Source organism: Lithobates pipiens, unplaced genomic scaffold (assembly GCF_037356315.1).
Source record: "Lithobates pipiens isolate NorthernLeopardFrog02 unplaced genomic scaffold, aLitPip1_a1.2 Scaffold_13, whole genome shotgun sequence".
Lineage (NCBI taxonomy): Eukaryota > Metazoa > Chordata > Amphibia > Anura > Ranidae > Lithobates > Lithobates pipiens.
In genome coordinates this window covers 73,869,987-73,885,084 of record NW_027507718.1, presented here as the reverse complement: position 1 = coordinate 73,885,084, position 15,098 = coordinate 73,869,987, and the positions used below count along the sequence as shown (strand labels likewise).

Sequence of the window (15,098 nt, the reverse complement as noted above, 5' to 3'; positions counted from 1 at the left end):
TTGGTTTCTGGCCACCCCCTCTGGATCGCTCCTGGCCAATGACGAACTTCCTCCCACTGTGTATTGTTTACACAGGAAGGAGGAAGTGATGTCATTCTCCTCGGGGCGGTCTTTTTGACCGGACTACGAGGAGAAGACTAAAAGTAAGTGCACCAAAACACTACACTGACACATAGGTACACATAGGTACACCGCCAGGTTTTTATATCGCTAGGTACCCCGATATACTACCCAATAATGGTTTTGACATCCTGATTGCCCCTAGTTAACCCTTTCACCCCCTTTTGCCAGTGTCACTAAGCGATCATTTTTCTGATCGCTGCATCAGTGTCGCTACTGTCGCTAGGTAGCTAGTTATTTTTTTAGGTTCACCGCCAGGTTTTTATATCGCTAGGTACCCCGATATACTACCCAATAATGGTTTTAACCCCATGATTGCCCCTAGTTAACCCTTTCACCAGCGATCACAGTATAAGTGTCACTGGTGACGCTGGTTAGCCAGTTAGTTATTTAGGTTCCCCGTCAGATTTTTATATAGCGTCAGGGACCCCCATATACTACCTAATAAAAAATTTGAACCCCCTGATTGCCCCTAGTTAACCCTTTCACCACTGATCACCGTATAAGTGTTACGGGTTACGGGTGACTCTGGTTAGTTTGCTTTTTATAGCATCAGGGCACCCACCATTTATTACCCAATAAAGGTTTAACCCCCTGATCACCCGGCGGGTGATATCAATTTTAGGGTCAGGGTCTGCGTCGCCCCAGGCAGCGTTAGGTTAGTGCCAGTACCGCTAACACCCACGCGCAAAGCATACACCTCCCGTAGTGGTATAGAATCTGAACAGATCAATATCTGATCTGATCAGATCTATACTAGCGTCCCCAGCAGTTCAGGGTTCCAAAAAAACGCATTGTTAGCGGGATCAGCCCAGATACCTGCTAGCACCTGCGTTTTGCCCCTCTGCCCAGCCCACCCAAGTGCAGTATTGATCGATCACTGTCACTTACAAAACACTAAACACATAACTGCAGCGATCGCAGAGTCAGGCCTGATCCCTGCGATCGCTAACAGTTTTTTGGTAGCATTTTATATTTAAATCCGGAAGGCAGTGCTTGGTTTTCGGGGTCCCGTACGCGGCTAGGCTCCCAAAAAGTCCCACACATGTGGTATCCCCGTACTCGGGAGAAGCAGCAGAATTTATTTTGGGGTGTAATTTGACTTCTGCCCATAGCATGTGTGAGCAATATATCATTTAGTGACAACTTTGTGCAAAAAAAAAAAAGTTTGTAATATTCCCGCAACTTTTGGCAAAATATAAAATATTACATGGACTCAACATGCCTCTCAGTAAATAGCTTGGGGTGTCTTCTTTCCAAAATGGGGTCATTTTGGGGGGTTTTGTGCTATTTTGGCATTTTATGGCCTTCGAAACTGTGATAGGTAGTGAGGAGTTAAATCAAAAATTTGCACCCTTAGAAATCCTGAAGGTGGTGATTGGTTTTCGGGGTGCCGTGCGCGACTAGACTCCCAAAAAGTCCCACACATATGGTATCCCCATACTCGGGAGAAGTAGCGGAATATATTTTGGGGTGCAATTCCACATATAACCATGGCATGTGTGAGCAATATATCATTTAGTGACAACTTTTTGTAAAAAATTTTTTTTTTTTTTGTCATTATTCAATCCCTTGGGACAAAAAAAAAATATTCAATGGCCTCAACATGGCCCTCAGAAAATAGCTTGGGGTGTCTACTTTCCAAAATGGGGTCATTTGGGGGGTTTTGTGCCATCTTGGCATTTTATGGCCTTCAAAACTGTGATAGGTAGTGAGGAGTAAAATAAAAAATGTATGCTCTTAGAAATCCTGAAGGCGGTGCTTTGATTTCGGGGTCCCGTACGCGGCTAGGCTCCCAAAAAGTCCCACACATGTGGTATCCCCGTACTCAGGAGAAGCAGCAGAATGTATTTTGGGGTGTCATTTCACATATGCCCACAGCATGTGTGAGCAATATATAATTTAGTGACAACTTTGTGCAAAAAAAAAAAGTTTGTAATATTCCCGCAACTTGTGGCAAAATATAAAATATTCCATGGACTCAACATGCCTCTCAGTAAATAGCTTGGGGTGTCTTCTTTCCAAAATGGGGTCATTTTGGGGGGTTTTGTGCTATTTTGGCATTTTATGGCCTTCGAAACTGTGATAGGTAGTGAGGAGTTAAATCAAAAATTTGCACCCTTAGAAATCCTGAAGGTGGTGATTGGTTTTCGGGGGGGCCGTGCACGACTAGACTCCCAAAAAGTCCCACACATGTGGTATCCCCATACTCGGGAGAAGTAGCAGAATATATGTTGGGGTGCAATTCCACATATAACCATGGCATGTGTGAGCAATATATCATTTAGTGACAACTTTTTGTAAAAAAAATTTTTTTTTTTTTGTCATTATTCAATCCCTTAGGACAATTTGGGGGGGGGGGGTTTGTACTGCCCTGCCATTTTAGCACCTCAAGAAATGAGATAGGCAGTCATAAATTAAAAGCTGTGTAAATTCCAGAAAATGTACTCTAGTTTGTAGACGCTATAACTTTTGCGCAAACCAAAAAATATACGCTTATTGACATTTTTTTTACTAAAGACATGTGGCTGAATAAATTTTGCCCTCAATGTATGACTAAAATTTAGTTTATTCGATTTTTCTTATAACAAAAAGAAGAAAATATCTTTTTCAAAATTTTCGCTCTTTTTCCATTTATATCGCAAAAAAAAAAAATCGCAGAGGCAATCAAATACCATCAAAAGAAAGCTCTATTTGTGGGAAGAAAAGGACGCAAATTTCGTTTGGGTGCAATATTGCATGACCGCACAATTACCAGTTAAAGCAGCGCAGTCCGAAATTGGAAAAAGACCTCTGGTCCTTAAGGTGTTTATTGGTCCGGGGCTGAAGTGGTTAATAGATGCAGAATATTTGTACTGTCCATAACAACATATTCTATGAAATTCAAAACTACCAGTTCTAGGTACATGTATTCATATTTTTGTTAAATATACATTTTGCAGAACTATAGGGTCTCTAGCCACTTGCCGACCAGCCGTCGTCATTATACTGTGGCAGGTCGGCACAATCCCGTGAGCTGTCGTAGCTATACATTGGCTCGTGGGATCAGGATAGCAGGCGTGCACACTCACTCGCTACACTGCGGGGGAGCTGATGCTCGTGACCGATGGTCGTGATGACCGTTGGCCACAAGCGATTGCAGGCACAAGAGGTAGAACAGGGACATGTGTGTAATCACACAAATCCCTGTTCTGTGAGGAGAGACAGATTGTGAGTTCCTAATAGCTAGGATCCACGATCTGTCATTTCCTCTAGGTCAGTCCCCTCCCTCTACAGTTAGAAATACACACAGGGAACCCAGTTAACCCCTTGATCGCCCCCTAGTTTTATCTCCTTCCCTGCCAGTGACATTTTTTACAATAATCAGTGCATTTTTATAGCACTGATCCCTGTATAAATGGCAATGGACCCAAAAATGTGTCAAAAGTGTCCGATGTGTCCGCCATAATGTTGCAGTCCCAATAAAAATCACAGATCGCCACTATTAATAGTAAAAAAAAAAAATAATAATAAAAATACTATAAATCTATCCCCTATTTTGTAGACGCTATAACTTTTGTACAAACCAATCAATATACGCTTATTGCCATTTTTTACCAAAAATATGTAGAAGAATACATATCGGTCTAAACTGAGAAAAAAAAAAATCTTTAAAAAAAAAAAAATGAGGATATTTATTATAGCAAAAAGTACATAATATTGTGTTTTTTTTTCAAAATTGACACTCTTTTTTTTGTTTATAGCTCAAAAAATAAAAACCGCAGAGGCAATCAAATACTACCAAACGAAAGCTCTGTGTGGGGAAAAAATGGCCTGGTCATTCAGCAGCCAAATCTTCCGTGGCTGAAGTGGCTAGGACTTAATTCATTCTGAGACATACAAAAAGTCTTTGGTCCAAATTGCAGCAGAAAGGTTTTTATAGGAATTGTTTTTCTTGTGCCTGTTTTGGTTTCTTCCAGCTACTCTTGTTTCCTCCTCTAATTCAGCAATATCGTTAGCTCATGTGGTAATGGTAAGTAAAGTATATACAGTATATGTGTGTTTTTGCTCAAAGCTGATTTAAAATATTCCAGTCAAATTTTATGTAATTTTTTTTTTTTTACCATATAGTTTAGGTAATAACCCATAATTCTCTCTGATATGTACCGTATATATTCGAGTATAAGCCGAGATTTTCAGCCCCTTTTTTGAGGCTGAAAGTGCCCCCCTCGGCTTATACTCGAGTCACCGCCGTCTGTCTACCCGATCAGCGTGTCGAGCAGACAGACGGCGGCCATTCCACAATTCAAAAGCCGCGCCTCCCTGTCTGTGATAGGCGGAACACTCAATTTCCCAGCAGTCAGTGGTCCGCCTATCACGGACATCCGCTCATCCTCGTACTACGGACGAGGATGAGAGGATGTCCGTGATAGGCGGAACACTGACTGCTGGGAAATTGAGTGTTCCGCCTATCACAGATGGAGGCGCGGCTTTTGAACAGTGGAATGGCCGCCGTCTGTCACAGAATAGAAGAGGTGCGGCGATCCTGGCATGTTTTTACATGCAGATCGACACAGGCTGCAGAAGGACAAAGGCACAGGACACAGGTAGGATGGACACACAGGGATGGATGGACACACAGGGATGGACGGACACACAGGGATGGACGGACACACAGGGATGGACGGACACACAGGGATGGATGGACACACAGGGATGGACAGGCATGTCTCACCCTCGGCTTATACACGAGTCAATACATTTTCCCATTTTGTTTGTGGTAAATTAGGGGCCTCGGCTTATATTCGGATCGACCTATACTCGAGTATATACGGTAAGTCTAATGTGTTTTAAAAGTGAATTTTAAAACTGATAAAAAATATTATACAGTTTTACTCAATTAAAATGATGTCTTGTTCACTAAGATCTAAAACTCTCTACTAAGAACAACTTGGTGCATTGGAGTGTTTCTGGTAAGCCTGCTCTTACAGTCACATTATACTTAAACTGGACATTTATTAACCACTTGCCGCCCGCCCTATAGGCAATTGACGGCGGCAAAGTGGTTTCATAATCCTGACCGGACGTCATATGACGTGATCAGGATTATGAGCCGCTGCGCGCCCCCGGGGGCGCGCATCGCGGCGATCGTTATTGCGGGGTGTCAGTCTGACACCCGGCAACTACGATCTCGGTAAAGAGTCTCCGACGGAGACTCTTTACCATGTGATCAGCCGTGTCCAATCACGACTGATCACAGTGTAAATGGGAAGAGCCAGTGATCGGCTTTCCCTCACTCGCGTCTGTCAGACGCGAGTAGAGGAGAGCTGATCGGCTGCTCCTCTGACTGGGGGGGTCTGTGCTGATCGATTATCAGCACAGCCCCTCCGAGGATGCCCACACTGGACCACCAGGGACGCCACCAGACCACCAGGGAAAAGGTAATAAAGGTCATAATCCTCCCTAGACCACCAGGGATGCCAGTCAGCACAATGGGTGCCAATCAGTGCATTATTGTTTGGCACTGATTGGTATCCATTACTATAGTATAACACCGATGCCGCCTATGAGTGCCCACCTGTGCCGCCTATGAGTGCCCACCTGTGCCGCCTGAGTGCCCACCTGTGCCGCCTATGAGTGCCCACCTGTGCCGCCTATGAGTGCCCACCTGTGCCGCCTATCCATGCCCACCTGTGCCGCCTATCCATGCCCATCGGTGCCCATCCGTGCCGCCCATCCGTGCCAGCTATCAGTGCCAATTTGTGCCACCTATCAGTGTCCGTCCGTGTCGCCCATCCGTGTCACCCATCAGTGCCGCCTATCAGTGCCACTTCATTGGTGCCACATTGGTGCCCATCAGTGCCGCCTTATCAGTGCCCATCAGTGTAGCCCCATCAGTGCCCATCAGTGAAGGAGAAAACGTACTTATTTACAAAGTTTTGAAACTGAAACAAAAAAAAACATTTTTTTTTCAAAATTTTCAGTATTTTTTTATTTGTAGCGCAAAAAATAAAAACCGTAGAGGTGATCAAATACCACCAAAAGAAAGCTCTATTTGTGGGAAAAAAATGATAAAAATTTCATTTGGGTACAGTGTAGCATGACCGCGCAATTGTCATTCAAAGTGCGACAGCGCTGAAAGCTCAAAATTGGTCTGGGCAGGAAGGTGTTTAAGTGCCTGGTATTGAAGTCGTTAAGAAAATGAAATCCTGCTAGATCACTTCAGGCTGGCTCCTTCTGCAGGTGTAGCTATGTAAAATGGGAAAAAGAAGTGTCTATACTTTTTAAAATACAGTAATACACTGCCTCACCCTGCTCTGCGCATGCTCAGTTGCTCCTCATTTTTGGCATTGTGCCAAACATCAGAGCCACTAGAGGCTGATCTGCTAAATATGTACTGCTGCTCAGTGGCTCTTGGCTTCAGCAAAGTGGCAGCCTCTGGCAGGAAGAAAAAAAAGCAATGCTGAGGGCAATTTACAGCACACACTAATTTTGGTAGCATGGTTATTAATATGGAATTTATGTTCCTTGCTAAAGAACATTATTTTTTATCAAGTTGTTATTGGTTAAGTTGCACTTTAAGCTGAACATACATAGAATGGCTGTTCCCATTCAAGAGAAGTTGATCTAACCTTTGCCTTTTTTTAAATGGGACTATTGGTATATGTTCGCTCAATCAGCACTTTCAGCCAATGAGCTACAGTGCTGATCAGTGTATTCTGGTAGCAGGCGTGGGGGGATTCCCCATCTACTTTGAATGTATGGATGGGGGAATCGGTTCAGGGTTTTTTCCTCAACCGGCTGGCTGAAAAGAAAAAAAATAGATCTGCCCATGGCCAGCTTTACACTATGTGTTTATCTCTATAGATCATAAAGCACTCAAAGAGGTCTAATATACTGGAAATGGTAAACACATGTCCTAATGAAAATAACTGTTAAATATGGTGCAGATGAGATGTCATTAAACACCTCGCGCCTGCCCTATAGCCGAATGATGGCCGTAGGGCAGGCACGTTCGTCCGGGAGGCCGCCCCTGGACGTCCTAATGTTTACTTCCACAATGCGCGCCGCCGCGGGCGCGCATCGCGGAAGTTCTGTGTTCACCGTGTCCCCCGGGGACAGGCAAACACAGATCGCTGTAAACGGCCAATCACAGCGGCCGTTTACAGCGCGATCGGCGTGTCCAATGGGAGATGATCTCATATGTAAACATATGAGATCATCTCTCAGCACCGCTCTCCCTCCTCACACAGACAGCGTGTGAGAGGGGAGAGATGAACGGCTGCAGCTGCAGCCGTTCTGCTTTCCTTTGTAAAAGTAAAAAAAAAAAAAAGTAAAAAAAAAAGTGCCATCCTCCCCCAGCAGTGCCATCCATCCTCCCCCAGCAGTGCCATCCAGCCTCCCCCAGCAGTGCCATCCATCCTGTCCCAGTGCCATCCTGCCCCAGTGCCATCCGCCCCAGTGCCATCCACCCCAGTTCTACCTGCCCCCAGTGCTACCTGCCCCCAGTGCCACCTGCCCCCAGTGCCACCTGCCCCCAGTGCCACCTGTTGTCAGTGCCATTTGTCCCCAGTGCCATCTGTCATCAGTGCCACGTATAAGTGCCATCTGTCATCAGTGCCACGTGTCATCAGTGCCACGTATTAGTGCATCTGTCATCAGTGCCACGTATCAGTGCCATTTGTCATCAGTGCCACCTGTCAGTGTCACGTGTCATCAATGCCACTTATCAGTGCCATCTGTCATCAGTGTCACGCGTCATCGGTGCCATGTATTAGTGCCATCTGTCATCGGTGGCACGTATTAGTGCCACGTATTAGTGCCATCTGTCATCAGTGCCACGTATTAGTGCCACGTGTCATCAGTGCCACTTATAAGTGCCACGTATGAGTGCCATCTGTCATCAGTGCCACATATTAGTGTCATCTTTCATCAGTGCCACGTGTCATCAGTGCCACGTATAAGTGTCATCATTGCCAACGTATCAGTGCCATCTGTCATCAGTGTCACGTGTCACGTGTCATTGTCCTGGTACTTCAAAAGTGTAATAAATAGTCAACAAGTTAGATGTGTAATTTATGTTCCTAGAACACATGATGGCGCTACCTGCATGTTGGGCCTCTCTATGTGGCCAGGCTGTGAAAAAGTCCCACACATGTGGTATTGTAATACTCAGGAGGAGTAGCAGAATTTTTTGGAGGGTGTCATTTGTGGTATACACATGCCATGTGAGAGAAATAACCTATTACAATGACAATTTTGTGGAGAAAAAAAAATGAAAAATCTTAATTTTGCAAAGAATTGTGGGAAAAAATGACAACATCAAAAAGCTCCCCATGCCTCTTACTAAATACATTGGAATGTCTACTTTCCAAAAAGGGGTCATTTGGGGGGTATTTGTACTTTCCTGACTTGTTCGGGTCACAAGAAGCGAGATAGTTCACCAGTACATCAGATGTGATCAATTTTGTGTGATTCGCACCACAGCTTGTAGACTCTCTAACTTTCACAAAGACCAAATAATATCCACTAATTTGGGTTATTTTTACCAAAGATATGTAGCAGTATAAATTGTGGCCAAAATTTATGAAGAAAAATTTATAATTTGCATAAATCTGTCACAGAAACAAAGAAATATGCGTTTTTTTTTCAAAATTTTCGGTCTTTTTTCATTTATAGCGCAAAAAATAAAAACCCCAGAGGTGATCAAATACCACCAAAAGAAAGCTCTATTTGTGGGAAAAAAAAGACAAAAAATTCATTTGGGTACAGTGTTGCATGAGTAATTGTCATTCAAAGTGTGAGAGCACCGAAAGCTGAAAATTGGTCTGGACAGGAAGGGTGTTTAAGTGCCCAGTAAGCAAGTGGTTAATCATATCTTCCTTGTTTTGACAATTCAGACATTCCTTCCTTTTCATTTTGATAAAGCCTTCCTTGTATCTGTTTTTACTTAATTATACTGTTCTTTATCAATTATCATCAATAGATTCCAGCTAGTTTTTTTATGTTCATTGAAACCGCAGGGGGAAACAAATTTAAGCATGGAGTGATTACTTATTTCAACTGTTACAGCTAAAATAGTTACAATTAAAGCACAAGACACTACAATTCCATCAAAAATATTATTTATTTATTTAGATTTCGATAAGGTGGAAAGGGTTAGGATTTCCAACCGGTTTTTAATTTGATCTAAAGAGATTTTTCTTTACATTTTAGGCCTGTGATCACTATCAGGCAGAAAGGGAGAGGAGTCTCCCTGGAGGTACAACAATGAAAACCTGACAGAAGTTCTGAACCTTTCCTTGAGTTCTTGAGAAAATTGAGTACTGTCAGTGATACTTTTTTTATTTGCACTAACATACAATTTTTCAGGACAAGCTTTCGGGGTATGTCCCCTTCTTCAAGATCCAAGCAGTACTGATTTACAAATTTTTAAGCAGAATGTAAAAAGAAAAAAGAAAAAAAGAAAAAACACCTCTGAGGGAAAGAAGAGAGAAAAAAAAAACAACAAAAAAAACACATACAAATCAATTGCAATAAAGATAACAGAAGAGTTAGTGAGATAAGACAGAGGGAGAGCTATGGAATGGAGGGGGGGGGGGGGGGGTTGCTAGTCACAGAGGGGGTTGTAAAGGGGGTTCTTTCCCTCAGAGGTGTTTTTTTTTTTGTTTTGTTTTTACATTCTGCTTAAAAATGTGTAAATCAGTACTGCTTGGACCTTGAAGAAGGGGACATACCCCGAAAGCTTGTCCTGAAAAATTGTATGTTTTTTTTTTTTTTAAACTTCTGTTTATTAAATTTTCAATTTTTAGAACAGTTACAACACAAGTTGGGTCCTGCTAACATAACAGTATCCCAACCGTTGGCCTCGCAGGGCCTAACAAACAACTATTCAACTAACCACCCCCCCCCAACCCCAAACCCCGTTTGTCACGACTCAGCCCCTCCAAATTCTCGGACTATTACCTCAGATCTAGGTTCCTGCATTATTTTCATAAACTATTAACCATGTGCATGTAAACCAGCAACCCTCTATATAACACTAATTATATGCATCGATTGATTACATTGCTTACACTCCCCATTTCATTTCCTCACAACAACTTCCATACTGCTATCAACAGGACCTCGTTGCTGAAAAATTGTATGTTAGTGCAAATAAAAAAAGTATCACGGACAGTACTCAATTTTCTCTATCACAATTGCACTAATATGGCTACAATCACATTAAGTCTTGAGTTCTTGAATACTTGAGTAACTTGAATACTTGAGTTCTTTTCTGCTGCTGTTGTTGTTGTTGTCATCCCTTAATCTATCTCAATTACTGTTGGGTGCAACTGTCACAGGGACAGGAGATGAAATCAAGGCAGCATTACAAGTCTGACAGTGGTTGTGATCCTTCTATATCCAAAAACGAAAACAAAAAGCTAAACGAAAAGATAAAACTCCATGCTAAAGCCAAAATAGTTCTCACCAAATTACAACACTCTCAAGACTAATATAGTTTAAGTATATTTTGAATTTTGCAGGCTAATTGGTATACCTACATTATGTTGGTTACATCTTCTCTTTCACATAACAAAACTTAAACGGCAACACCGCTTTCATGGGGAAAAAAAATACAGCAAATAAAAACAATAATATATCATATGCTACACAAGCCATGTTGTCATTTGATGTTATTAAAAAAAATTACCTTTTCTTTTCAATCTGAAGCCGCTGTAATTTTTCTGTAAAATTCAATTTAATATGGCAACCTGGAAGTGTTCTCTACACTGTTGGAGAATGCCCATATAAATGTAATCCCTGCTTGTTTAATTGGCTTGCTGATTTCCTCAGAAGTCTGGAGTAAGATACGATACAGATTTCAGGCACCCCCTGCAACAGAAATGTAAGCTTGGGGAGATACTTCCTAAAGATTAAATACTTCTGACTTCAGGCACTGCAGCTTCCCTCATTAGAACACAGAAAGTGCACCAGGTGATTATGATGAACCAGACCCTCCCATTCAGAAGGCTGCAATCAGTCTGGTGAAATAAACAGCTATTTCTTAACAGCAACAAAAGGTAGGAATCTGCTGCAAAGATTGACAAAAGCCTTGCAATGTACATTGAACACCCAGATGGGAAAAAAAATTCTCAACGAAAGTGGAGTATATATATATATATATATATATATATATATATATATATATATATAGATAGATAGATAGATAGACAGATATATATATATATATATATATATATATATATATATATATATATATATATATAAATAGATAGATAGATAGCTTCTCCACATTTGAGATATATAAGGAGTATTTTGTAGTCTTTGGTATTTGATTATTTTTTTAATTTTATTGCAAAGGTTGTGTGTTTGTGTCCTTGTATCCTCCCTTCAAGCCAGGGGAGACTGTTTGCTACCATGAACTTGGTATTTGTCAGGGAAATCACAACCAGATGTTCCCTAACTGCGTGTTAGTATGAGCATGTGTGAATATTTGGCGATCATTTGTCCATTTAAAGGGGCTCCAGAGACTAGAGGATTGCTGAGTGGTCGTCAGCTTCTTCCGTTTGTGACCTGACCCTGTATTTCCCAGCTTGTCTTGACCATCATTGTTTCTGATACCCCATTGCTGATTCTGGCTTGTGATCTGACCCTGCCTTCTGCCTGCTGTTTTTGTACCTTCTCTGCTCTCCCGATAGTGATCCCGGACTGGCCTTGACTCTGGTTTGGTTCCTGATTCTGCACCTCTGCTGCCCCGCTGATGCTGACTCTTGCCTACCTGACCACCTGAGATCTTGCATCTGCCTTCTTGCAAACCTGCTTGCTGCCTGCTGTTCCTGCTATAGCATCTCCACATCTTCCAGAATATCTTACATTGGCCTGCTGGCCAGCCTGCTTGCTGCCCATGGTTCCTCACCTGCTGTTGTGTATCTGCATCAGTCAGTTGATCAGTCTGCCTGCTCCTCCGCACCCGCTGCAAGGTTCTTCCTGCTAAAATCTCCTACAAGGCACACATGCCAATCTATGCCCTGTTATATCCTGTCATCACGTTCAGTAGAAACAGGACAGGTGGTGTAAGGGGAAGCCCTCGCGTCAGCTCGGCCTCGATCAGGTGACAGCATTGGTCTGACATTTATGTCAAAAAGGTATATGTCTTGTTGTTTATATTATATGTATCTCTTTTGTTGTTTTTTTTTTGTTTTTTTTAGCAGTATTGACAGTCTTTCTTCTTTGAGATGGTATTTTGTTATTTTCATACGTATTTGCCATTTTTCTTGTAATGCCTTGCTGTATACATTGATGTTTCTTGCATATTCCTTTTTTAGAGTTGTCTTTCATGTGTATTAAACTGTCTCATATACAGTATATTTATTCCAGAAGTGGGGCATAGCTGATATAGTCATCAAGTCCAGGTCTTTGAGTATCTCTTAGTTTAAAAATCCCCTTGAAATAAGCTCCCTCATGGGGTTTAAATAAATTTGAAAGTTTTATAGATTTGCAAAAGTACCGTATGTCAGGAAACTCAATATCAAAAGGCATTTTCTTAGTAACTCTATTGTACATGAGAAGAGGTTAGATGCAACAGTGATAACAAAACATTTTGGTCTGTCAAACGCCTCCCTTCTCAACCCTCCAAGAAACTTACCACCAAGTTTGTCAGTTTTTAGGGATCTAGTTATTAAATATCTAGACCATATAAACTGTTAGTAAAGGACAGATAATGATGTTCAGTTAGGTATTCAGTACCTTTGCAAACACAGGGATTTGTTAATACACCCTGCCAAAAAAAGGGGGGAGGAATCTTTAACCTTTAAAAAGAGGATTATCTTATGGAAATGAATCGGATATTGTCAGATGGTTATACATATAAGGTCTTAAAGGGTGACTCCAGAGCCAAGAACTAACAAGAGAAAAGGAATTATTGTCAAGAAACAGATAAGTTATTTGGTGCCCGTTGCTCCATAAATACTTATTTTATATTACCTTCCAAAGGTTCACAATAATATGGAGCAACCCCCTGGGTGTCCCATTGTAAGCGGTAATAACTCAATGCCCTAGAGAGTGGGGAAATATATTGATCTTTATATCCAACCTCTGATTTAGTGAAAACACCAACTTTTTTTTGAAAAATTCCAAGTTTGTCAGGAGCCTAGCGAATTTGTTAATTTGGAGGTTGGAGGAGGGTGTCATCAATGCTGAGCCTCCTCCAGAACTTTTGGTCTCCAAGAAGTACATAAATGATACCCTCCTTACAGGGAAAGATTGTGTTGAAACCTTACATGCATTTATGGCAAAGCTGAATTGCAATGATTGGGGAATCAAGTTGTCTTAAGATTGGGACACTTCTATGAATAATTTCTTGAATTTTACTATTTGTAGAGTAAATAATGGGTTCCTCACTAAGATGTATGTCCCTCACTAAGACTGATTGCAATGGGTTTATCCCAATGGGGAGTTGCATTCATCCTTCATGGCTGAGGGCTATCCCCAAAGGGCAATTATTACACATAAGGTGTAACTGTTCCAGCAGGGAGGATTTTCTCTCTTGGGCTGATTTATTAAACCAAAGGTTCTTGAATAAGGGATATAAAAAAAAAAAATTCTGGAGCAAACTATAGATAATGTTTCACAGGTTGGGTTAGATTCCCTGCTCACGCTGAGAATTTGTGAGATACTGCTGGATAGTAAGTTTGAATTGACATTTTTCACCACCTTTTAAGCTTAGTTTGAGACAGTGAAGAGGCTGTTCCAACAGCAATGACATTTTTTTTTGAAAAATTATAACATTTTAGGATGTGTCAGAAACCATGAATCAGACTGAGACAGAAGTGCAGTTAAAAATCACGCTTGTTTATTAATAATAATAATAATAATAATAATAAAAGGTAAAGAGAGCATCGTAGTCAAATCAAAACTAGAGTTTGGTAACAGGAACGGATAGTCAGACAAGCCAGGACGCCAGGGAGCCAGAGATCAGCGTACTTCAGGACAGGCCAGGAAACAGGAGAATCAGCATAATGGAACAGCAAGCAGGATCAGGAACTAGAAGGGATATCAGCCAAGCAAGTCTTCAACAGGTACTCTGGATGTGTTGGCCAAGGTGAAGGCAGAGAGGGACTGAACTTAGCAGCTTAAGTAACCAGCAGGACTGACTAACAGGATACCATCATCATGTGAGTCCCTGTGGAAAAAATTGGAGCTGGCAATTAATCGACAGCTGAGCAGCCTGCTCTGAGAAGGAAGGGCTAAGCCCAGCCCTGACAGGACCACAATTACCGAATAATCTATCTGTCATCCTTAGAAAGGGTTACACTTTGCATGACAAGATAGCACCTGATTTGGTTTAACAAGCCCTGCAAGAAATGGTATGTCAAAAAAGTCTGCATACTAAAAGTTTTATTTCAAGCATCACGCATAGGACAAACATTATAAAAAATGTATTAACTGTTCTACCAAGTCTGATGTTTACCTCCTGGAGGCTTATGCACAGAGAGTTTGAAGAAAAGGGGTACCCTAGAGATCTAGTCCTGGATGCTTTCCTTTTGAATATGAATAAACAACTAAAAAGAGAACAGTACCAAAGAAATGGAAAATACAGCTAGATTTGTGTTGACTTTTAACATCAAATATAGGGCTATTTCAAACATTATTTACAAACATTATAATATATTAAAGCTGGACCAACATTTGGTTCCCCTGCTCCCTACCAAACCTCAAATATCTTTTAGAAAATCTAGCACCATAAAAAATATTATTGCTCAGAGCAAGTTAGAAAAATCCAACAAAAGACCCCTGCTCGATATCAGGGACAGGTATTTTTCAATGTCGAAAAAAAGGTTGTCTAACTTGCCAATCCATCTCTCATAGATGTTCAAAGATTGTCACCAATAAAAGCACTTCTTTTCAGATCAAACAATTTATCACGTTCAACTGAATTTGTCATCTATGTCCTGCGGTACCCATGCAATCTCTTATATGTGGGTCAAACGATA

General features: G+C 41.5%; 1 long non-coding RNA gene across 2 annotated transcripts in view; it reads right to left on the bottom strand.

The window, feature by feature from the left end:
* Positions 1-12,132, bottom strand: part of LOC143976015 (uncharacterized) — a 95,257-nt gene extending 83,125 nt beyond the window's left edge. Inside the window, exons 1-2 of one of the 2 annotated variants that reach the window (XR_013272451.1) lie at positions 12,023-12,132; positions 10,796-10,977 (exon numbers count right to left, since the gene is read on the bottom strand). This is a non-coding gene — a long non-coding RNA (uncharacterized LOC143976015). The remainder of the gene's footprint in view (positions 1-10,795; positions 10,978-12,022) is intronic. The other variant, XR_013272452.1, reaches the window with a different exon arrangement.
* Positions 12,133-15,098: the final 2,966 nt, after the last annotated feature.